Source organism: Ursus maritimus, unplaced genomic scaffold, assembly GCF_017311325.1.
Source record: "Ursus maritimus isolate PB19 unplaced genomic scaffold, ASM1731132v1 scaffold_5, whole genome shotgun sequence".
Taxonomy (NCBI): domain Eukaryota; kingdom Metazoa; phylum Chordata; class Mammalia; order Carnivora; family Ursidae; genus Ursus; species Ursus maritimus.
In genome coordinates, this window is record NW_024426663.1 from 42,817,744 (window position 1) to 42,844,157 (window position 26,414).

General features: G+C 37.7%; 1 protein-coding gene across 2 annotated transcripts in view; it reads left to right on the forward strand.

Annotated features, from left to right (window-relative positions):
- PDE4D (phosphodiesterase 4D) overlaps nucleotides 1-26,414 on the forward strand; it is a 1,076,631-nt gene that overhangs the window by 340,346 nt on the left and 709,871 nt on the right. The window lies entirely within an intron of this gene.

Consider the following 26,414-nt stretch of genomic DNA (forward strand, 5'->3'; position numbering starts at 1 on the left):
AGAGCCTTGCGTGGTCTCCCCTAATCTTCACAGACCCCCAGCATGTGAGGCCTAGTGTGGCAGCTGAGGAGACTAAGTCTCAGACACACAGGAGCTCTGCGGAGTGGACAGGGGGAGTAGGAGAGGGCCAAGTGTGTCCCTTTGGAATCACCCACAGTCCCCCAGGATTCTGCTCCAGGCTCTGGGGGAGAAGTGCTACCCCTGTCTGGACCAGCCTCTCCAGTGATGGCTTACCTCTACCCATCCAGTTCTTTCATGCGTTGTGAGTTTTCCCAGTTAAGAAAAGTGACATAGAGGTAGCGTTGACATCTTTAACCTTTTTTTCCCCCACATGATAAATTCGTAGTTCAGTAATTTTTAAGATGTCACTACTTAGAGGTGTTTTAAATACCTTAATTAACTATGTTTTGTTGGTTTTACTATACATGTTACTTGTTTTTACTGTGAAGAATGGTGTTGTGAAGACGATATGAAAAGTAGAGAGAGGGTGGTGAACAAAGCAGGAGGGGGAAATCAGTATAATTCAGTGAACATTTATAGGTCAGTGGAACATAAGCCCTGAGGGAAAGACTAAAAAAAATGGGGCTCTGAAAAGCAGGAGAGAGCAAGCAGCAGGGAGGCGGCTTCTCCAGGCTGCCTGGATGCCCAGGGGACTTGGCTTTGCTGTGTCGGCATCACAGATGATAGTTCAGGGAAATGGTTTCTCTTTTGTCCCTTCTTTATGAACATCTTGGAGAGATATTTAAGATGTTTAAGAATTTTTACCTCAGTGTGACTCATTCCCTTTCTCCCTCAGATAAGATTGTTTTTGGGGGGTTCTAAAAATGAAGATGAAGCCAGATGCAGGGTTTGTTGAATTACAACAAAGATAGCTAAAGGGGTGTGTGCGCGCATGTGCACACGCACATATGTATTTGTGCATGCCTGACTGTGTGTGCGTGTGAATGTGCATGTACGCAAGCAGGCAAAGCCCCACACTGGCAAATACCACGTGGTAACCTCCTGCACAACATATGAGCTGTTCAGATTCTTGTATTTTTAGAACAGTCCATTGGAATAGGTATTTAAATCATATTATCACCACGTATACCTAAATAGTCATATTTTAAAGATACAATTGCGCTCTGTCACCACATGAGCGAGCCCCTAAGGGAAAAAATAATGTAAAAAAGCCCTTTGTACAGCTTAATTGCTGAACAGACAGATGTTTTTCAGAAGGTATGGATCCCCATACTTATGACGTGAACAGGTCAAGTGGTTAATCATTTGACTAGAACTTTCCCTTGCCATTAAAGTTACTTGAAGTATATTGCTAAAGACCATCCCTGAGGCGCCTGCCTGGCTCAGTTGGTGGAGCATGTGACTCTTGATCTCAGGGTCGCGAGTTCGAGCCCCATGTTGGGTATAGAGATTACTTTAAATAAATACACTTTAAAAAAAAAGAGACTATTCCTTTCTTTTAGGTAATGAACCATTATGAATTAATCTTCATTCCTTAAAAGACTAGATGCTCAGGCCCAACGGTGTTGGCAACTGACCTAAGCCAATATAGATTATGAACAAATTTGGGTTTTTTTTTTTTGTTGTTGTTGTTGGACATCTGTAACTGCCCGTGAAGTTTGAGATGGTAAAAGTTAACTACTTCTTTATAATCCTACCACTCAGTTAAAAAGCATGTCTCAGATTAAATTCTGATTTGTATGAGGACATTATTGATTAAACATTTATTATCAAGCATGAAATAAATTATAAAACCAATTCTGACCCTTCAGGTGCTTGGTCACCATTTCTAAGTCTCACTTAAGGCAACAAAACAGAATTCTAGGATCAGTATTTTGTCATCCTTATAGACAACAGTTTTCAGTTGTCACAGCAGGACATTGGAAATTTCCCAAGGAGTGCTTCTTGTATCATTGTCTCTGAGTTTATCCATTCCGTGAAAATCGTACCCACGCCATTAACTACAACAACTCTTATAGAAGTTGCCAAGGCTGTGATCAGACCCCTGTCCTACCCCAGCTACCTTTTGGACATTTCATTCGACTGTTACCTCTTTTTTTTTTTTTTTTAAGATTGGGAGAGAGAGAGTGTGAGAGAGTGAGTGTAGGAGAGGGGCTGAGGGAGAGGGAGATAGAGAATCTTAAGCAGTCTCCATGCCCAGCATGGAGCCCAACGGGGGCTTGATCTTACAACCCTGAGATCATGACCTGAGCCGAAATCAAGAGTTGGGTGCTTAACCGACTGAGCCATCAAGGCGCCCCTGATTGTCTGTTAGCTTAACTCTTGTTTGTTAGCAGACTTCTCTTTCCTGCGAAATCAATCCCTGCCCCCCGCCACGACTTCTCATTTCTGTTAACATGGTCCTCATTCTTCTCCCACCAACTTTGAAGCCTGCAGTCATTTTTGAACAGAGCCACCTCTTTCAGCTCTCAATTCCCAGCGTCACTCTGTTTTCTCAATTCTTCCTTCATATTGGTTCCTTTCCTTCCATCTCCCGTACCCTAAGCTAGAGCCACGCCACCACCTGTCAGATTTCCTTTACTGTGTTTTTGCCCCCTTCAGTTAGTTTACACGGTGCCTAACGGGCCTTCCTATGACCGCCTGGATTAGATCACTCTCCTGTTGAAAGACTTTCAGTGAGACTTTTATGTCATAGTGGAAGGTGTTCAAACTTCTTCACATATTTACATGCCCCAACACTCCTTTATTTTTTGTTTCTTTATCCTTCCCTATGCAAACCTCTGTGCCAATTAGACTTTTGATTCACAGTCCCTCGAATATGTCACATACATTGGCCATTCCCTGTTAGTTTATTGCCCCCTGTACTGTTCTTGCTGTCCTCCATCATTCCATGCCACTCCCCCAGTACACACACACACACCACACATGCACACACACACGCACACACGTGTGCGCACGTGCACAGCCTCTTTTAGCTTCAAAGCTTTTTGCTAATATTTTCAAGTGCCTGGACTTTGCAATTAAAAAATAAATGAAAGTAAACGAACTCTTTTTAGACGTAGGTGTTGCCACTAATTGGTTCTAGTGTAGCCTCAGGCTTGTTCTCTAACACTTCTCAGCCTCAGTTTCCACACTAGCATAATGGGAAAAATGCCTTCCAGCATATTGCTCATGCTTAATTCATTTAAGTTTCCTTTCTCTACCATCTTCTCTCCCCAGCAAAGAATTTCATGACCTCCCTACCACAGATTTCTCTCTTTTCTGAGCCTGTAGCCCCGGTTTCTGTTATCCTGCCTTTGGAAAATCATCCTTTGCTTCTTTTAGGTTCCTCCTGAATTTGTATTCCTTGTGTGCTGGAGGCTGGAAATGCTTTGGTGACACTGCTTCATTTTTGAGTAGTCTTAGCGCTCTGTGTGCTTTTTTACACGTTCTCTCACTTATTCTCCCATTGGGGAGGTGGATATAATTCCTGTTTTGTAGGAAGGGAAACAGAGTTAGAAGGTTTCAGGGAGTTGCCTCAGCTCATTCAGAGCAAGTGGCAGAAGTAGGACTTGAATCCAAGTCCTGGGATGCTAAACACATAGCTGTTGCCTCCCTCCCACAGCTATAATCTTAGGGACAGGAACTTATTTTTTGATTGCTTACAATTCAGTACTTATAGGTTAAGTGACTGACTAAAATTGAGAAAACCCCATAAATATTTGTGAAGGAGCAAATAAATGAATACTACAGACCATATTAATACTGTAAAATAATCCTGGGAGTTTCAGGGCCAATTCTCTACATATTTTGGGGGTGGGTTACCTTGTGCTTGGCCTCTCTACCCTTTATACTATTTCCCCAAGGATTAGCAGCACAATGTCTTTATTCTAAAACACAGAATCACAGAATCAGGAGGTTAAAGGAAGCATTCAGTGCCATCAGCTGAGAAGAAACAATTCACATTGCAGGTTCTCTAAAGTGGCTTTGTGTGGCTCTGAGCACTGTGAACCCCGCCATTGTATTCATAGCTTTGTAGCCTTTGGCTAAGATCAAGTAGAGTGTTTGTTCCTGAGGCTTTTAACAACTGATGTTTTCTCCATCCAAGGACAACATATTTAGACTGCATGTGCATTAAAAATATTAAGCTCCTTTGATAGGAAATTTTTAAACAAGAGATTTATTTGAATTCTCTTGGATGCCATTCTTCTATCGACATTGTTCCTATAAAATGCCATAGTAGATTATTCTGTGATGCTGGACGTACGGCAGTGACTCAGCCTGCATCCCAAGAAGTATTCTTTAGACAGGGGTAAGGAATATTTTCTTTCTCACAAGAAGTATTGACATTGCCCTTTTGCCTCCTTGCCCCTACCACACGCACACGTTGCTGCAGGGGAGGGGGTTAGCGTGGAGGGTAGCTCAGAAGGATTGAAGTAAAACACACTAAAAGTAAAACTACTATCAGAGAAAGAAACACATTGTACCTGCCTAGGTTGAACCTGGAGAGTGGTCGTAAACCTTTTTCATGATACGTAATACATTTTCAATTATTTGACATTCATATTAGGGTAAATAAAGGAAAGATAAAGGAGGATGATGAGCGGATAGAGAGTATGGAAGAGGAGAAAACAGAATCAAGGCAGAGGGTGGAATGAAAAACCAGGACAAAGAGAGGAAGAGGAAAGAGAAAGAACACGAAAAGTAACGTCAGCGGCTCCTGGGTTCTGAGGTGAGATAGCTGGTCGTAGGTCAGCAGCTTTAGTCACACATCCTGTTATTCACTTCGGGCATCAGAGTGCATTTTCACTACCCTTTGAAATTTCCACACACTCTACAATGATTTGGGAGTACTCTTTCTTTACTGGGAAATTGCTTATCTGCTCTTATTTTAATTCTTGCAGGGCTGTTTTTTTAAGGGTTTCTTTTCATACAGAGTCTCAAATGTTTTGAAATGGGTAAAATAATGCGTTCGGTCTTGACTCTTTCCATTTTAATCTTAATTCAGGCCACTTTAACAATTCCAAAATACAGTGGAGTGGCTTCTTTCTACAGTAATTGAAATATAATATTTTAAAATATTCATTAGCATTATTATCATTCTTTTGCTGTGTTTAGTCATTTGAAAGTGGACGAGCTTTGATTCACCACAGCTGTACTTTAATCCAGGCTCTACATTTGACTGAACTACCATTGCCCGTGAACCCCCATGTCCTCCTGTGTGTAGCACAGAGAGCCTGTGTGCCAGCACACTTCTCACGAGGGTGCCGTGACGCCCCGTGTGCCCACATCCCAGGTCTGGCATAAAGTAGACAGAAATGATGAGTCAGTTCCTCCCTCCCAGACCCCTCCCCACCGCAGTGGTACTCCCACTGAGTGAACTAAAAATACATAAAGAACTCTTCCTGCCTTTTAATTTCCATTGATCACACTGAATGGAATAATCACATTAGCTCACAAGGCACAGAATTGATTTCAAGGTTGCAGTTCTGTGTACTCTGAGCTCAGAGCAACATCACTTCGGTGCTGGGTAACATTTTACCTGGATCTGGTTCTACTCCTACAAGGATGCTGACCCCAAATTCCTGTTTTGCAGAATCCTGAATGACCAGGTAAAGGGGTAGCTACTGAATACAAAGACCGCTTGGGATCCAAAGCACTCATGTAACCAAATCAAGGATTTCCATTTTAAAATGTCACTTATATCCATTTTGGGTATATCTTTTACTCCTTAGAGGAGATTTACACCTGTATAAAGCTTAAAATACAGTGACCAATTAAATACACAGTGTGACTTTAAAGGAGCCAAAAAACTATAATAATTCCAAGTAATACTGTTTTCAGGAGACAAAACCCAGAGAATCTTGAATCTTGAGCACTGGAAGGAACATGGACATCATTAAGCCTAATCACTTACCCAGCACAGGGACTGCCTTGATCAGGCATCTGATAGCTTTTTCCTGGGAACATAGAATGACCTAATACATATGGCCTTTCAAGGAAGCCTGATGTGTCATGAGATGGCTCCGGTCATTTAGAAACCAGTCTTTATAAGGAGCTGTTTGTCTGACTCTTTGCACTGCCCATCTCTGGCTCTTAATTCTGAGTAAGAGATTTCTGCTAATTTTTCTTCTTTGAAATGACCCTCACTGTTTGGAACAACTGGCATGCACACTTTTAGTGTATTCTTTAGGTTCAACTTCCCCGTTTTGGAACTCTCTCATGCAGTACTTCTAGACTCCTCAACATCCCTGTTCCTATTAGAACTGTGGCATCTGCTTTGGGCATCCCTCACCAAGCTCAGAGAACAGTGAACTCACTATCTCCTGTGAGACAGTATTTTTACTGTTGAGGTCAGAGAGGTATAAAATTACACTGGGTTTATTTTGGATTTTGTTTTGTTGCTTTTTCCCTTTTATTTTCTTTTTACAAAACCTACATCACTACTTAAAACAAACTTATGATAAATGAACATTATAAATCTTCTATACCCATATAATTTTTTTAAGATTTTAAGTAATTTTTATATCCAGCATGGGGCTCAAACTTACAACCCGGAGCTTAAGAGTCGCACACTCTACTGACTGAGCTAGCCAGGCACCCCAGATTTTTAAGACGACTCTTTACCTGAAATGTTGCCAGGCCTTACCAGTCTGTGACAACAAATGAGGTTACATTAACTTTAATAATTTAAATTTCATTAGCTTTGCCCACGTTTACTGAGGTGGATTTCCTTTGCAATCCAACTAATTATTTCTGGGAGTTTCCAAGGGTGTTTCAAAAGTTCCTTTATTGGAACCCCTGTTCCTCCAGCAGGCCCAGCAGCTCCCTGCAGTCCCCAAGGCTCCGCACATCCTGCTGCCACCTAGGGAGTCATGCAGACCCCACAAGGCCATGCTTCTACTTTGCAGCTGCTCCATTGACATTTAACTTTCTCCCTTTGTTTCTAATATTGTACAAAACTATATACAACATCTCCTGTTTTTAAGGATTTTATTTTTATGTCATCTCTCTGTCCAACAAGGGGCTCAAACTCAAAACCCCGATGAGATCAAGAGTCCAGTGTTCCACCTACTGAGGCAGCCAGGCACAACTACACCCCCCCTTTTTTTTTTTTTGCAACATCTCTTTCCTTACAGCTCTCTGCTCTCCCTACAACCCAAAGATTCATCTCTGGAAATGAATTCAAGTAACAGCCACCATGTTCCCTTACGAATGTTTCTCCCATTTAATAGCTGAGGTTTTTTTTACTGTGTTGAGTTTCTGGTGCCCAGCTCTTCCTACTGTAGCAAGAGCTCTCTACGAAGAAGCCACTAACCCTGCTGCAAGTAGTCTTTGCTTAGATCTTTTCAAACCTTTTTTCCTCTCGAAAGAAACATTGTACTATGAACATTTTTGCCAAATCATAAGCATTTTTCAAAGCCATCATTTTTAATTCCTCCATAATTATCTTATGGATGTACCCTGCTAGAACTTATTTTCCCATTTTTCCTTTGCTGAGGATATTGGGTTTTATACTAACTTATTATTTTAAGCAAGTATTACACTCTATCTTGCTCCTATTATACTCTTAATTCAGCCCATTTTTAGCATTAATAGGTAATTTCATATCTGAGTTATGGCATTCAGTATATTAATATCATTCATAGCTTTTGGCTTTAGGTACATATCTTAGGATGAACCTCTAACTTTTTAACCATCACACCAAATTTTAGCTGCTTATAGACCCAGTTTTTATATTTCAGACTGTGGAGCTTCCATCCCCTGTTGTAAAGCCTCTTGATAAAAGAGAGATACTGTATGCCAGAGTGAATCTCACATTGTAATTTCACTTGTAATTTCAAATGTCACTGACTATTAATGTCAGTTTCTAATGGATATATTTCTTAATATTCACTTCAAAACCTTCTCATGAAACATAAATTATATAAAATGAGTTGTAGACTTAAAAGAACCGTCAGGTATGGTCTAGTTCAATGACCTAATTTCAACCATACATCTACTTATCTCTTCCTTCAACAAACCATTTATCATCCTCCATCTGTATCTTAGGGGCAGTATAAATATTGAATATAAAAAGGTAAGCCACATGGCTAGCTGGCTTAGTGAGGAGAGCATATAACTCTTGATTTCGGGGTTGTGAGTTCAAGTCCCATGTTGTGCATAGAGCCTACTGGAAAGAAAAAAAAAAAAAAAAAAGGGAAGAACCGGACACTGCCCTTGTAATATGGATGATAAAGGAATGAGTAGAAGTGATAACGGGTGTGATTCCTACTCTCTGGTAGGAGCAGGAATGATTTCCAAGGAAGTAATGTTTAAGTCGTACCCTTAACAAGAACAAGGAATTCAAGGGGTTATGTAGGCAGGGTAACAGACCAGGAAAGCTATGGCATGTTGGGTAAATTTTAGTAGCTACAGCCTTAGAATACACAGTACCCTCCCTGGTATCCTGACATGAAGTTGCAAAGATGTGAGTCTGGTAGTAAAAGCCTTTAAGGACCATAAGAAATGTGCATAATATTTACCATGAAACAGAAAAAAATATCAAGGTTATTCAAGTAGTGGAATGAGATGTTTCAGAAAGACATTTTTGATGACACTCTGGAGGATGGATTATGGGCTGGAAGCAAGAGATAAAGTTTTCTTTGTCAGTGTGACAGGCTATTTAATTAATAAAACACACAACTTTTATTCTGGTATATGTGAGATAAAGCAGATTCCTCTCAACTTGTCCAAGGTTTTTGGAAAAATGGTACACTTTTTATTATTGATGTTATTTATTTACCTATACTAGACCTGTAGCAGACTGGTCCTCTATTTCCCTTGAGGAAATCTTTAGGTAGGAAATAGAAAAAGTTGAAAAGAGGTATCAGGGACCTCCTTCACCTAGGTTTTATCTGTCTTTTAGAAGGTAACCGATCGAAAGCTATAAAAGTCAACATCTCACCAAGGCCGTATTTTATTTGGTTGGATGATGTGTCAAGAGAATGCCTCAGGCCTCCTTTGTCCATTAACAGTCCAGTTGTGAGTCACAGTCTGGACATGAGGAAATGTTCATGTACTTTTTCATAGTCATGGCAATGAGACTTTTTTATGCCCAGAGTACTATCCTGGCCTAAAGTGCCTATTGAGAAGGTTATTTTCAGCCACAGACATGGAGCAGAATGTCAAAATACAATTCTAAGAGCTTCGTCGTCATTCAGATAGCCTGAGGAAGCTGAGGTTTTGCAGCTGCCTGAAACCCACATGCTGCATATGATGTGGATCAGCACGGTTAATTAGCTGCTTCAGGATTCTTAATGCCCTATGGCTTTGGAAATACCTGATAACCCACAGAGGGAGGAGAAGAGCTGGAAGCAAATTGGACCGCAGCCTGAATTTATTATAATTCAATTCAATAACCACCTTACCTTTCCAAATCCCAGTTTGGAATCTGTTGAAAATTACAGTTGATTTAAGCTGTTCTCAGTTACGTATCCTGAGAGAAGGAGATTGCGATTCAAGGTTTCTCGAAGCCCCAGAAATGTGAAGAACTGCGAAAGAGAATTGGTTGATGGTGCTTTCCACATGTGCTCTTTTCCAGAGGCTAGAAAACAGATGCCAGGATGGGGAAATGGAGGCCACATGATGTGGAAGGATTCATGTAGAGTGCCCAGGAGTCTGCATTTCTCATCTCCTGCCAAAAGAAACAGTGCCAGCTCCCACTGCTGTCCTCCCACCATTCTTACTGCTCAGAGCTCGCACTCAGCAAACCCATAACTCTTCTCCTTAATGTAATTCTCATGACATAACCTGACCAACCACATGAAACCTAATCAAGAAAACAATGGTTGTCACTGGCAACAAACACAGGAGTTGCATCACAAGTACACCACATTCTTTATTTGACAGAGCAGAATGTTAGAGTAGAAACTGCAAAAATGTGGCAATACCCTTTATTAAGTACATGATAACAATAAAGAAAAAAGAAAGCTTTATTGGAAAGTCCATATCAAATTTTGAAAAGAAAACACCTGGGGGCGCCTGGGTGGCTCAGTCAGTTAAGTGTCTGCCTTTGGCTCAGGTCATGATTTCTGGGTTTTGGGATCAAGTCCAGCATCTGGCTCCTTGCTCAGCAGAGAGCCTGCTTCTCCCTCTACCTTTGTATGCCTTTGTAAGCCCTGCTTGTGCTCATGCGCTCGCTCTCTCTGTCAAATAAATAAATGAATAAAATCTTTAAAAATAAAATAAAAACACCTGTACAAGCTAGTTTTGTTGACACCTTTACTATAATTGCTATTGCAAACTATTTTGTCTAAAGCTGGTTCTTTAAACAGCCACCTGTCTGTTTACTGAGCATGAAAAATAGCAGCACTTTGCTCATCCTCATCCTCATAAAAAACACCAAGAAAGTGAAATGGCATTTCAGTAGTTCGCCATCCTTGGCCTTCTGGGGACTAGGAGAGGTCAGTGATCTCCTGTCCATTTACACATCATCCAAACCTAGCACTTAACAGGTACTCAATAATGCTGGCTGAGTGTATGAGTGAGTGATCAGTGAATGAAGTGCTAATCCTTAGGAACGCTTTCTTAGTAGGAGTTTTTTAGTAGGAGACATTTGCTGTAGTCACAAATGAAGATGAAATGTACTCAAATTGTGGGATTATAAGCCATCTTTCCATCTCAAACACACTTCCTATTGTGCTTATGAAGTGAGAGAATGGGGTTTAAGTACAGACTCATATATTTGTATATGATATTGCGAACTGTAAATATCGTGCCAGTGTTTGAGACCAGAATGTCTTTGTAGTCAGTGAAGTTTTCCAAATGTTGTGTCCATTTTAAAGTAGGTTTAGTTTTAGACATTAATTTGGTACTAGAAAAATGGAATTTGTGTAATTTTAAATTTTCAGTGAGATTGTAAAATATTTGTTCTTTGAAATAGTCTCCTCCCAAATATTGCTTAGTCCTCATGTTAATAATAACCCCAATATGTTATAAAGTATTAACACTAAAACCAATTAGCATAATAAATGAAAAAGGTGACACCTGGTTTACTACTATACAGATTTTAAAAATGCGTGTTTCAACCTGTCCTATCCCATGCCCTTCATTATATCCCTCTGTTAGGGCCTGTAAGATTTTACTCTCTACTTTTCACTCTCTACTTTTCTTTTAGTCAGAAAGAACTCTGAGAGGATCTGGAACCTCCTTCTGCACATTTAGAGTATCATTTGTACTTGACTTTGATCTTTGGTTCTGAATCTAAGACTTTGATTTACAAGTATAAATTTTTTTTTTTTAAAAGCACAGTTCTTTTTTAAAGTTTAATTTTTTAATTTTATTTATTTATTTTTATTTTGGAAGTTGCTTCTGGGAATCATGGAAATGTACTTCCTTTTTTGGAGAGTTGTGGGCTGTGGGAGGGAAACCCTCTCTCCTTCCCTGATTTGTTGTCACTTATCTCTGATGTACATTAATTCTGCTTCAATCCTAGGTTAGCTCCTTTGTGAGCTCAAACAAGTAGCTTCACACTTTTCGATATGTTACACACAATGTCAAGAAAAAATTTTTAAGTGGCTTGCAGGCCAATTAAATGTGACCACATATCAAACTGTATTTTGTAAATACACATGTATGAATTGCATTCTGCTCCAATTTAGTCAGAAACTGGTATCTTCCCTTTCATGTAAAATGAATTTTTATGTTAGAACCTGACAATGAATTGAGAGTTGGCATAGGAGTCTGACCAAGGGAGACTTAAGACAGAGAAGACAGAAGAGCTAAGGTTATGTAGCCCAGGGAAGAAAAGGATGATCTAACCTATCTATCTTTGATTAATAGGTTGTGGTTCATCGCAGAGGTGGAAAGCAGATGTGTACTTGTACTCGGGACTGTGTAGAATGAATGACCTTAATTTTTAGATGTAGGTGCTGTTTTATATCAGTATTTCTCAACCTGGGGTTACTCTTAAACTTGGCTGCACGTTGAAATCACCTCCCCTTTGAAAAAAATGCTGATGCTGGGTCCCACACTCAGAGATTCTCATTTATTTGGTTTGGAACATGGCCTGGGCACTGACTGAAATTTATAAAATTCTCCAGATGCAATTAAGGTTGAGAGCTGCCATTCTGTAGTTTGAAATATACCAAAGTTAGGCCCCCTCTGGTGTCTGAGTTTCTCCTCGTTGTTTATCCAGTGGGCATTGTTTTGGGCATTGTTTCTAGCAGTTCCTGGTTAATGTGAATTCTATTACTTTCGATGGAGTAATGCATTAGCACATTTGTACTGTCATCGAGTGTAAAGAGCGTTTGGAAGGAACCATGAAACAAGGTAAAGTTGGGGAAAGAAGAAAAGTAGAAATAGGAAAAGTCCCAAAGTATTAGAAGACTTGCCTAGGGTGAAGGGGGCCAGTATAAACCTGTGGAACAAAAAGGAGATGCTGGGTCATCACCTTAATTAGGTAACTTGGATTTAAATTTCATTGTCTTTTATCCCTGGTTTTAATTCCTGCCCATCATTTTCACAAAATTCTCAATGATTGTTAGAACAAAATTGTTAAGAATTCACCAATTCTTAAATGAATGCATTAATTGTAGCACTTTGGTGGAAAGGATGCTACATGGATTACACATTTGACATATAATGGTGAGGTGAAAGGGACCAAGTACCGGTGTGTCTTTTAATTCCTTTACAATATGATTCTGTATTTATAAGGTGCTCCCACTCTGGGTGGGGTGGTTGGTAATCACTAGAGTAGGTCATTTATGTGCTAATAAAATACTGAAATGTGCCACAAATTAATGATGAACCTTCTTTCAAAAGTTTTACCATATAACATAAGCAGTATGTGGCTTGAGTCCAGGGGATCATGATAATCTTTAGATTTCTGTATCCCCCTTCACGGCTTATAAAACCACACAAAATACTGGGTTTGACCACTTCTCTCTGAAAAAGTGGGGCTTAGGCTTAAGAATGATTTTGGCAATATATATCCAATAAAGGCCTCATATCTGGAAACTGTAGAGAACTTTTACAAGTCAGCAGAACAACCTGATTTTAGAATATCACAAAAAACAGGCACTTCAAATTAAAGGGTATCCAAATGGCCAGTAAGCATCAGTGTTCTAGGATCTGCCTATACTGGCTTAAAAGCACCAATTTTTAAATGTTCATGAATTTGGTGAGCTGTTGAATATGTCATTGTGTAAAATTAAATTACATAAACTTTCAATAAAGTAAATTATATTAAAAACAAAGGTAATACATACGCAAAACTCAACAGTCCTGATTATTTTATGACATTTTATTATTGTCTGTGTTCTTGAGCCCATTTGTCTGTTGTATCCGTATGGCAGAAACACTACATAGTGGTGAGCTACTGTACTTCTCTTCCCAACCCTGTTCAGTGATGTCATGTTTGTAGCTTGAAATGGACTATGGGAGTATTTATATCAAGGAAATCAGCAAATGCTCAAATCAGGGTTTGATTGTTTTCTTGACAGTCTAGACTTAAGAAAGTAGTGTAGAAAAATGTTAATAAAACGGATTAAAATTGTGTCATGTCTGTAGCCATTGTATTTTAAAGAACACACACACACACACACAAATTAAGGAAACTTTTTCTAGAATTTTAAAACTGATCTGATGCAGCAAAGAAATTGCCCTAGTCATTGACAAATGAGTAGAAACTCCAACAATATGTCTTCATTTCTTCACTTTTGTCTTACTTGTTAATGTAAGCCAAAATGTCAACCCACAGTCATGTAGGAACTACACTCTTTTGTCAGTTGCAACCCCAGTTTGGTTACATGTACAAGAGTTCAACAAAAAATGAGTGAATGCATTCTGTGAAAATCAATTGGCTTTATGGAATTCCAAATTAAAGACTATTGTGTACTTTTTATTGTTTGTAAATTGTATGCGTTACATGCACTGTATATAGTAAAATTTATAATACACTTTATGTGTATATTTTTCCCCCGATGGTGGTTGTTAAACATTTACAGCACCACTGGCCAACTCATATGGAAAAACAGTCATCATCATTATTCACTAGAAAAATGCAATTAAAATCACAATAAGCTAGTACTATACCTTCACAGCTAAAATACCAAGTGTGGACAAGGATATGGAGTATCTACTCTCACATAGTGCTGGTAGGAGTTTAAGTTAGAAAGATCACTTTGGAAACCATTTGGCCCTATCTACCATAAACTAAACATACATGTGCCTATGATGCACCCATCCGCGGGCATATATTCAACAAAATGAGTGCTTATGTCCAATAAAATATATGAGCAAGAATATTCATTCCAGTTTGATTTATACTAGTCCAAATTGCAAACAGTCTAAATGTCTATCAGTGGTAGAATGGATGCATAAATTGTGGTATATTCAAACAGTGGGTTATTTCAGAGCAATGAAAAAGAGATTACTGTTACACACAAAGTGAGAATATTTTCACAGTCATTATGTTACATGAAAGAAACCAGATGCAAAATGGTATATAGTGTCTGTTTCTGTTTATATGACACTCAAAAAGAGGCAAAACAAATTTATGGTGAGATAGGTCAAAATAGAGGTTACCTCTGGGGCGAGTATTGACTGAGAAAAGCACATTCTATATTTTGATCTGGATGTTGGTTACATATGTATGTACATTTAAAAAATCAAGGTATACATTTATGATATTGTACTTAATGTAAATTTAGGATATATGTCATTTAAACATATTTAAACATAAACACTTGTTTAAAAAGTGGCCCCCAAGACTGACAACAATTTCCCAGTTTGGTCAGAATACAGTAGGTTTTCACTACTTTGATGTGAATTTGTGAATGTCTCCCTCTGGGACTGTGCAGGGCCCATCCATGCCACAAGTCCACATGCTGCAGCCCTGACCATTGCACTCTCCATAATCTGCTTTTGCAAATGCAGCTTTTGATGACATTACTGTTTTCTGTTGATTCTGTTAGATCTGTTAGATCTAACAGCCATAAATCTCAATTGTTGTTGACATTTTTACTTGAACGACAAGATTTTACATTTTTCTAAATTCATTTTAATATTCGATCTGCTCTTCCACCCTGTGAAGATTTTCTTCTTTTCTTTTTAAAAATATTTACCTTTTAAAACATATTTGTTCTTGGGGTTTGATTTTATCATCTAGGACAGTGACTTTCAAACTTGACTGATCATTAGTCTCATTGGAGAAAGTTTCTTGGACCCAACTGCGCTGGTTCTAATTTGGTAGTTGTAGGTTGGGGTTCTGAGTTTTCTTTTAACATTTCCCCTAGAAAATGGTAATGATCAGTCTGGTTCGGGAAACTACTAACCTAACACTTTAGCCATCCTTTCAGCTTTGTGTCAGAGTCAGATATGTTAAACATGAAATATATATCATAAAATCTATATCTTAAAATCCTTAAATGACTGCATATGATGGCAGTGACTGCTTTTCAGGATTCTGTGAACTCTATTACTCCACACATTTTGGGGACCATTTTCCAACTTTTTAGAACCCAACGCACCCATTCACCTACCCCACTTTGCTCCCTTGTGCCTACAAGTATATTCTGAAAAATCTTGTCAAATGTGTTTGTGAAAACCAGGAAGAATATGATGCAGGTATTCATTCCCTCATCTATTAGCATAGTCACCTTCTCTGGAAAGGAAATGATACAGATTTTAAATAACCTAATTTGAATCCTGTATATTACTACCTGCATCATAGAAGTTTCATGGTTAATTGCTTGAATAATTTATTCAAGAGTTTGCCAGGGGGTCGCCTGGGTGGCACAGAGGTTAAGCGTCTGCCTTCGGCTCAGGGCGTGATCCCAGCGATCTGGGATCGAGCCCCACATCAGGCTCTTCTGCTATGAGCCTGCTTCTTCCTCTCCCACTCCCCCTGCTTGTGTTCCCTCTTTCGCTGGCTGTCTCTATCTCTATCGAATAAATAAATAAAATCTTTAAAAAAAAAAAAAAGAGTTTGCCAGGGATTAGCATGAAAATCTAATTTTTGTAAATCTTTTTCTGTTCTGTCTTTTGAATATAAGGCTATAAAACATTTCTCCAAGTGATCAGTACCTGTGCCTCTCTCTGTGATTCCTAAATCTTTCCCAAGCAGGTGGCCCTTACTTTTGGAGAATGAGTAGGATGGCATTGCAGTGCACATCCCAGATAGGTAGAAAAGCATACACATTATGTGTTCTTGCCGAGCATCCGTACTTGGCCTCACATATTAATGAGTGTTTACTGATTTTACATAAAACCATTCCTGATGACTTCTTTCTCTTTGTTCAAATACTACCACAATCTTTACAACTAATATTTAACATTTTGGGGGTGATCTGTTCTTAGGAATAGTACATTTTACCAGTGAAGGGGACCTCTGTGGTCATCCGTTTCATCACCATCGTATTCAGATAAGGAAACTGAGACCTAGAGAGTAGGGGGCTTGCTTCAGTCAGGCCTCAGGACAAGCAGTAGTAGAGTTAGGACTGGACTCCTGGTCAAGTGCTCTTTCAATCGTATAAAACTATTTACCTAAGGATGCTGCTGACACTACTGTCAGACCGGGATCCAGTGCATTTACAAATTCAGTCCTTATTTAGACCATTAATTTTATTCAAAAAAAAGTTCCACAAAATGGTAATAGAGTCCTGGTTATGCATTGGAAAATTCTATGCTGTTGTATAAAACAGGGACTAGGCAAGAAGGATAAATGCTCAACACAATCTATCTTTATTATAGGAAAAGCAATTTAAAACATATTTCACTGAGTAGTGCCAGAACATTACTGAAAAAGAAAGTTAAAGCTTTTTCCTTTGAAAAAGTCTTCTATAATGTGTAGATATTGTCATATTAAAGAGACTCCAGGGAAATGCTTGGTCAACTAAAATTTTTAAAGAGCAAAAATTGAACATTGACTTGGAAGCAAAGTGAAATATGTTTTCCCACTTCTGTGAATTTTAATGGTAGCCATTGATGATCTTCCTAATTCCTTCCACCCTAAAAAAATAGAAGATCTTCTTGAGGGAAGAAAAAAAAATGTTCTGACAGCTAGTGCAAGGAAATTGATGGCAGCATAAGGCTGTTTGAGGAAAAAATGTGGGAACTCAAATACTGTTGGTGGGAGTATAAATTGAATCAGCCACTTTGAAGAACAATTTGGCAGTTTCTATTAAAATGAAAAATGCCTTATACCTTATCATTTAAGAATCCTGCTTCTATGTATCTGTTATAAAAAAAATTCTTGGGATGTGTGCCCAATGAGGATTTGCAAGGCTGTTCTTTGTACGTGATATGAACAACTGGACATCTGACTGCACATCAATATGGAATAGCGAACAGAGCCAAGAAATGGCCATGCTATGGAATACTGTGCCTCAGCTAAAGACAATGAGGGAGATCTTCGTTGAAGGAAAAAACAAGTTGCCGAATGAGGAGAATGGTCATTAAGCACGACACACTGTTCAAAAACAAAATCTCGGAAAACAGTAGTATGTATTCCTCTAGGTACATGATTATTCATGAAATCACATGGAGGTCTAGAATTTTGCTGTCCAGTATTGTAGACATTAGCCAGAGAAGATTATTTAAATTTCAATTAATAAAAATTAAAAAAATGAAAATTCTGTTTCTCAGTTGCATTAGCCACATTTCAAGTACTGAAGTCACATGGGGCTGTGGTTCCTAGAATGGACAGCAGAATCTGGAAAGAGACCAACTGATCACAGGGTTCCCTATGACAAGGGCTGAGTTTGGGGATGGTGGTCTATAGGACCTTTAGATTTCTGGGTAACTTTAAAGTTTGTTGCAGTGAGGATAGATTGTATATTATGTGGATAATTTAAAAGTAATGCATTTGTAAAATTGGAAGCATGTCTAATAATAGGATTCCTAAAACATTTTAAACTTTTAGTGGGTAGATCAGTGTAAATGGATTTGGACACACCATCCTTTTAGCCTATCTAAAAGCTCATAATAAATACTAAAACAAACTGTACAAACCATTGATTCCTTTCTTCTCTTCCTTTAACACATGTCTGCTGAGCACACTATATTCCAGGCATTTAAAATACAAGGATCACAAGGCAACTGTGGCTCAGAATGAAGTGTATTCACCATAAGCACAGCAAGAGGATTTCTTTGTAATGCACTATTTTTCCTTTGTAAGTGATTAAATAATTAGCAGCTAGCTTTATGCAGTGCTTTTATAATTACAGAATATATGGTGTTTATTAAACCAGCTAGAATGCATATTTTTATATTACTGTAATAAGTATTCACATTTTATTAGGGCTGAAAAATAATAATTTTGGAAAAAAAACTCAGATTGGTCTTCATAATTTAGCAATCATTCGAGCACTTCCAGGTCAGAATAAATTCTTTGAAAGCACCAGAAAGAAAAGCATATACTTACTTATACAGATATACTAGACTTACTGTAGGGCTAGGTGTATTGGGTTGATGGAAATACAAACACGTTCTCCATTAACTTTTTAGATGATAGATAGGTCAGTAGTGTGGGGGTAAATCTTTATTATGAGTGTCCTTGACAAATGCTGTACACACTGAAGATTTGACTGAAAGCCCCAGCTAACTGTGAGCACAGAAAAGAATGAATCTGGTGTCCTCAGATACACAAAGATCAGCATCTCCCTTATATCCATAGAACTTAACACATAGTATTTGTCCAATTAAATGCTTTCAAATTAATTAAATTACATCCTGGAAATAATCTATAAGTCTTAAATAAGGTTTGCCTTTAGTTTCAATTAATAATATAGAAATAGGCAAAGAATTTCGCCACACTTGCAGGAGTTTGTTTTTCAACTTAAGTCTTTTTTTGCTTCATCTTAAAAGGGTGGATCTAATATAGCAAAATTTGCTTTTAGAATTGAATCTTTTGTAGTGTTTGTGGTCCTTTGGGGGGAAAATGGTTTATGGTATTGTTATGCAATAATGTCTATTTTTAAAAATCCATTATTTATTAAAATACTAGCAACCGGGACAGTTGTCTAACTCCATCAGTAAGAGCACGTGACTTTTGATCTTGGGGTCATGAGTTCGAACCCCATGTTGGGGATAGAGTTTACTTAAAAAAATAAAAAATCTCTTCCTTTAAAAAAATATCAGCAACAAGTTTAAGCACTACACAAATGGCTGGATTAAAATTTGAAATGGCACCACCTGGGTACAAGTTAATGCCTTCGTTTGCTAGGCTTCAATTCCATCAAGCTCTACTTATTCTAGTCCCTAGAGATTTAAGGAGGCCTCCATGGACCAGCAATAGGATCACCTGGGAGCTTTGGAAATACGAACTCTCGGGCCCCAGCCCAGAACTACTGAATGAGAAATCTGTCTTTGGCATGGTTTCCACGTGATTCTTAAGTAATTGAAAGCTTGCAAAGCACTTGTATGGCCTTCGGTTGCCTTTGCACACCTTCTCACCAACAGTGGTGTGTAGACCAGTCTTTTTTTGGCCCCTTAGCCTGTTCACAGCCTTCTATCTTGCATGCTATCAACAGAGTTGTCATTTAGACTCACAGCTCAGTTATTTCATAGCCTCTGCTAAAGTTATGCCTTTTACAAGGGGAGGAACAACAATTAAAGAGGAGGGTGGACTTAGCCTCAGCCTCAGCACAGGAGCATAATAACCGAGAGTCTATAGAGGTTGGTACCAGGCAGCACCTGGACCAATCCTGGTTCTGCTGAAAGCATTCTGTTTGACTGCAATTCAGAAGAAGAAAATAAAAGCATACCAGAAGGCTGGGAAGGTTCATATTATCTATCAGCTATGTTCAAAGGGATGTTTGTAGTAAGCTCAGGTAAGTGTTCTGAGAAGAACCATCTCTGGACATGCTGGAAGAGCTAACCAAGTTGGCTTTCATAAATCACATTAGCATATTAAAGGACTAAGAGCTCTTACTGTAAGGAAACCTGTTTAACTGTTCAGGGCTGCCCCCCCCCCTTTTTTTAATTCACAAAATACTTTTTTTCCCCATTCAGTACTCAGTAAATTTGGGCAAAACTAGTCTTTGGTGGGACACGCTTTATGAAAGATGAGTGCAGAAGTTTCTCTTTCATCCAATAATAAGGTCCTGAATTGTTAGAAAAATCTGACTTATTATATAACACTTAATATGTATATGTAGCTCTGTAGTTTCATTTTTTAGAAGTAAAACAATGCTTTGATTCCAAATATTAAATTAACTTAGGCATTGCTCTCCCACTCTGTCTCTCAAGCTGTGACTCAGATGTCAGAATAAATTTTGTTACCTAGTTAGGGAAGGAATTTTCACAAGTTTCAGGGCCATAAAAGCATTAGTCAGGCACCTTGTTAGTGCAGTCCTCTCTTATTTTCTTAAACACTGAATGTATCTTTTCTGTTTCTCTTTTTAAAGCATTATCTGGGGAACGTACTATTACTACATGCAAATGGTGGAGACCATATTGTCTCAGAATGCACTTGGGATAACGATATTTCTTAACTGGCAACTAAAACTTGCAATCAAAGACAGCATCTGGTTTTTCTTCTTTGTTTAAGTTATAAAACCCTAGGAAAGTTATAGAACTTTTAACTAGAAAATGGAGTTCCAGAGAAACTGAATGAACGTGTTCAAGGTGACTTAGCTAGTTAATTACAAAATGGGGAATAAAACTACAGTTTCTGTAACGCCTTTTGTAAAACATGCCACATAAATCACTAGGTTGGGGAAGGTCAGATATGAAAAGTATCACCCTAAAAATACGATTGGCTTATGAGGAGTCATTTTCTAAATATGTTAAGCTTTAGAAAGTAAATTGCCAGCTACAGTTATAAACCCCGGAATTATGGATGCTTTCAGTGAAATATACTATTTTGTCTCATAAAAACCATATCCAAAAAACAAAATGACTGAAACAGATGTTATGTGTCAGGGTTCGAGGGAGACTTTCCAGTCTTATTTTGCTAATTTGAAGAAGAGTAAAAATCCTTCTCTTGGTGCCAGTGGGGGATGGGTATAGAGACTACATAAGAGATGAGGAAATGTGCTCCTTGGTGTCCAAGCTTTTAATAGACTACTACTGTATGGTATTACTCTGAACTTGGTATATGTGTTGGATTTTGTTCACTAACATGTCTGTTATGTGGACAAAAACAGCAAAAGACTCAGAAGGTCTACCCTTGTGCATTCCCTGTCCTTTTTTTCTAATATAATGAACAGTTTTAGGGAGTTTGGAGATCTTTTGATTAGGAAGAAATATCTGTCAGAGCATCAAAAATACTATTGCTATTGGGCCTTGGTTACGTTTTAGAAACAGTTCACTTCAAAAGCTGTTGAAACAGATAATTTGTAGTGAGATTAGATTAGCACATGTCAAGTTATATGAATTAATTTTGCTAAGAGAACTTTATTAATTTGGTTGACTTTTATTTTTTTTGAATGCAAAGGCAGTATAGTGCAGGGGTTTACAAGCATAGTCTCTGGACAAGGATTGTCTGGTTTAACATCTCAGCTCTGTTACCTACTGAGTGTGTATGACCTTAAGGAAATTGTTAAACTTCCATGCCAGAGTTTTCTCAACTTTAAAATGAGGGTAATATTACCTACCTCATTGGATTGATTGTGATGGCCAAATTAGGTCACGATGCAAAGTGCTTATGCTTAGGGCATATATGTTCTTTATTTATAGCTAGTGACTTTTTCAGTCATTCAGTATGGTAGGGGATGGTGTACTACATATATAGTGGAATATAGGGGATTTTTTTTTGTTAGCAAGTTGAGGACAAAATGCTGGTCTCTTCTACCCACTGAAAGAAGACCCAGAAATACAGAATGTTACAGCGTGTTAAAATTTTCTTGGCCATCAAAACCTGTGGCCTTTACAGAAGTTTGGCTAATATTTAGAGAGGGTATTCTAGTGTATCATTTTAGCGTACTAACCAAGAGTAATTCTGTTCTGAACTGAAAGCTTTTATAAGTGTGTTGATCAGGAGGAAAGGTAAGTGTTACCTAAATTGTAGTGCAACGATTTTGTCAGAAATAAAATAAATATGCTGTGTTAATGTTGCTAGTATAAGTTGTGCCGTATAAAATAATTTTTCTTTTAAGTGAAATACTATTTCAATAAAAGTATCTCTAACATTTAGTTTTAATCTAGGGGAAAAAAAACCACAGTTAACTAGATTTAGTCTAGGAAGAAAAACATTTCATCTTTTTATTAAATTGAACTGGGAACCTCACGTTGTATGCTCAAAATATAGCTCTAATATAAATCAAGACAGATATGTTTCTTGTGTTCAATAAACCCTAGATGCTTTTTTTTATATTAACAGCCTTTTGATTATTAACTATGTGAGCATTACTTAATTAGATGAAAAGTATAATTGATTTAAGAAATGTCCAGTCTATTTTTGACTTCCCTTATTGGCTTGAATGCTCACAGTCAGTGACCAAATCCTTCCAAACACTGGGTCATTAGCCCCTTTCTTTCCATTTTTGCACAAATTTATATTGAGGTGGAACTATTAAACAGCTTATAATTCCTCCAAATTATAGTACACATTGCCACCAAATTAATCTTATTTAAATCTATTATTTACTTACATCCCAAGTAAATTTTACTAATTTTTCCATAAGAAAGAGTCTAAAAATCCAACATCTCTTTCCTGTCCATGATAATCTACTCCTCCAACTGTCTTATAATTATTCTCCCACACTTACCTTCTTTCAAGGCCAAATTCAACTCCTGCTGCTTCTTCAAGTTACATGGTCAAGGTACATATATATTAATTACTCCTCAACCCTTGAGGCACTGATTTTTTTCTATTATTAATTTCATATCCTTTATTTTCTTTGTTGGAGGGGTTATGTATATCTCCTATTTTCAAGTAGATATTTTACTGTTTTTAATCTCTGCCAACCGGCCCAGTATCTGATAAAAATCTAGTGATGGTGATGATTTAAAAAGCCCTGTTCCACAACGTCCAGATGTGCTTTTCAGTGTAGGGTTGATATTTTATTGTCAGAGTTTATAATGATATAAATTCTAAATGAAAAATAATCACAATGAAAATTTAAAATGAAATAATTTTAGAATATATTCTTTTGCAAACCGGAAAACTACCATGGAGTTAATAAGAACTCCTTTGTCTCAAAGGAGTACAGACATATAGATGAAAAAACACTCAGGAATTCCACCTCAAGCTGCCCTTACTAGAATACCGTGCCTTTGTAAGAATTTCATGACTTGGCAGGCTTCACAGGTTGCTACAGTGTATGTCCTGAGTGGAGCCAAGGGCAGAAGTTAGTGTTAACTAGACCAAGAGCTCAGGGTGCTCAGATTTCTCCTATTTTTTCAATGAAAATATCCATCATCGATTTTAAATATTGGATCAACTTTCTTTTTGGGGGTGATTTAGTGTAGAATTGAAATAAGAGGCCCTGGCACTTTATAGACAATGAAATGTTGGTTCTGCACTGTTGAACTATATGACTTTGGGCAAGTTATTTTTTTAAAGATTTATTTATTTATTTGAGAGACAGAGAGTGCAGGAGCAGGGGGAGGGGCAGAGGGAGAGAGATGGAGAAGAGAAGCAGACTCCCTGCTGAGTGGGGTGCCTGACAAGGGGCTTGATCTCAGGACCCTGAGATCACGATCCTGAGATCATGACCTGAGCCAAAATCAAGAGTTGCACACCTAACCAACTGAACTACCTATGGGCACCAATTTTGGGCAAGTTACTTAACTTCCTTGTGCCCTCATCAGTAAAATAGTGGTAATCAAATAATAATACCCTAAGAATTATTGCAAGAATTAAATGAAATACAATGCAAAATGCCTGGCACAGAGTTGATATCTACTGAGTGTAAATTTCTATAAGTTCCTTGTATCAACTAGTGGCAGGTGGCATTTATTGGGTGTTTACTGTATACCAAGCATTCCTCTAAATTCTTTATGTCATGGGTATTAACATATTTAATTTTTGCAGCATTTTTATGCAATAGCTATTATTATCATTCAAATTCACAGATGAGGAACTGATCCACAGACAATTAAAGTAACACAGTAAGTATCATAGCTGGAGTTCAAAACAAACTTTTGGGTTCCAAGCACAGTCTTCCTAACTACCAGACAATATAAACTTCCCCACTATCAGATCATTTCCACAGACTATATCCTATGGGCAGGTTAAAAAGCAGTCTCATTTTAACACATTGTTTACCTAATTAAAGTACAGTTGGCAGAAGCATACAACACATTCTATGGTCACATATAAATCATTTTTATTTATCCATCCTTTCGAATTAGCTGCACCATTGCTCTCTTTCAATTGTGAGAAATCCAGCCTTGCTTGTATCTTACCTAGACAAGGGCACATTTTTTCAATCCTTGTTCCAGAACCTGTGCAAATCTTATTTCTTATTTGTTTTGCTACCTGTGAGTAATTAATTAAATAAATATTATCAAGGATTCCGAATAATCTAAAAAAACAAATTTAGAAAATCCACAAAAAGGTATTTAGGAAAACCTTTATGAAATTAAGAGATGTTATCTGCTGTTCTAGGCGTGGGTGACTTTATCAAAACATTTCGCCCACTTTCAAATTTCCACTTGTTAAAACCAAAGGCCTTATTTGGCTGTCATTTGCAGTACTGTGTTTTTCAGAAAAGTTTCTGGCAGCTAATTTTAAAGAGATTTTGTTAAAAAGGGGGAAAAAAAGGCAAGCTGTGTTGTATTCCTGTTGGAAGAGTTCCCCTGAGCCTCTGCATTATTATAAGAAAATTGCCAGTTTATCCAAACCTCACCCACCTTTGATTATCTTCAGAACTTCACAATTTGTATTTCCTAAGGCAGTTATTTTCAAGCATGATTTTGAAATGCTGTGGGGTTTTCCAAGTTACTTGAAGGGAGGATGGCAAAGAATTCTCAAAACAAAATTAATTTTATTTTCAAAAAGCGGCATGAGTGCCATATATCATTTGGGGGATTCAGGGGGGCAATTGTAGATGTTAGGATATTGACCAAATAATGATAGGATATGGAAACCTATAGAAAGGCAGCCGATTCTGTGTCTACAGTGGAGTCTTTTAACAAGCACCAAAGCAATGGGAAATTTGCAGAATGCCTTTGTTCTGTTTTAGAACATGTTTTTCCACAACCCTTAATGAATTTTCAATAGAATATTATACCTTCCATTTTAGCTTAGTTATTCTCATTAACAGAGTGCCTAATCTCTGAGTATCCACATGATATCTACTTATGAGAAGACTAACTTGTAAATATTTTACTCCTCTTAAATGAAGGTCACTGAAAGCAAGAACTAGAACCTAGAATATCTTGAACTCAATGAGTTTTCCATTTTATGGCCCATAGTATTCTTAGTCATAGCGATTCCTTTATTTGGTCATTGAGAATCACTTTTCTCTACTTAAAACCAGACATTAAGTATCTTCAGCTTCCTGGCTTTATCTAGGTACTTGGGTTATACTTTGACATGTGAATTGTTTTGCAGTTAATTTACCAGATTATAAATGCCCAGACAACGTGGACAACATCTAGCTAATCTTTAAATATCCTAGGGCACTTCATATAGTGCCTAGCACAAAATAAATGCCCACAGATGTTTGCTGAATAGAACTATCTTTAGACAGTGGGAAATTTTTCTAACATTTTGAGGGCGGGGCATGTCAACTTGCTACCTGTTGTTTAGGGTTTTTTTCCCCCTCACTTTATCCTGTTATCTGATTTTTTTTTATTTCTACAAATCTGAATAGGTTTTACATCTACTGACTACTGGACTTTATTTATTTATTTATTTTTCCAAACAAACTTGCTTATTTCTTCTTTACTGCATTTGTAAATTCTAGTTTCTTATCCTAGAAGGCGCTTCTTTTTCACCTTCCTTTTCATCAATTTTTGATCCTCCCCCTCTTCAGGCTTTACTCCACCTCAGCATTCCTTCATCCATTATGCATACCTTTTTCATTGTATTTTTCTGCACCCGATAATTATCACTACATGTTCTGGTGTCTTCTCCTGAGTATTGTCCAGTCTTTTCCATAACTTACGAGTTCTTTGAGGGTAAGCATTGCATACCTGTTTTGCACAACTCCTAATACAAAAGTCAGTCCTTCAGCCCACTTTAGAGAAATTGGCTACTCAATTAGTGATTATGTATATGTATATAATGCTAAAAGGTATGAATAAATGGACATCTTTAGCTTGTTTAAACTAAGGGAGCTTGTTACTTAATGTTTAGCTGTGATGAGACCTTTTTTACTGGTGAAAATTCTTTAAGAACTATCACACCCTGATTTTTAAAAATTTGAGTATTTGCAGAGCAGATTTTCTGATTAAGTCACGGAATGTATGGCTCATTAAATTGTTATAGTTATACTAGGTGGTGACCCTGTGCTCCTGTAAACAGAACCTCAGTGCATCCTATCTGTAACATTTTAAAGACAAAGAACTTAAATTTAAGGTGAAATAACCAGAGAGGG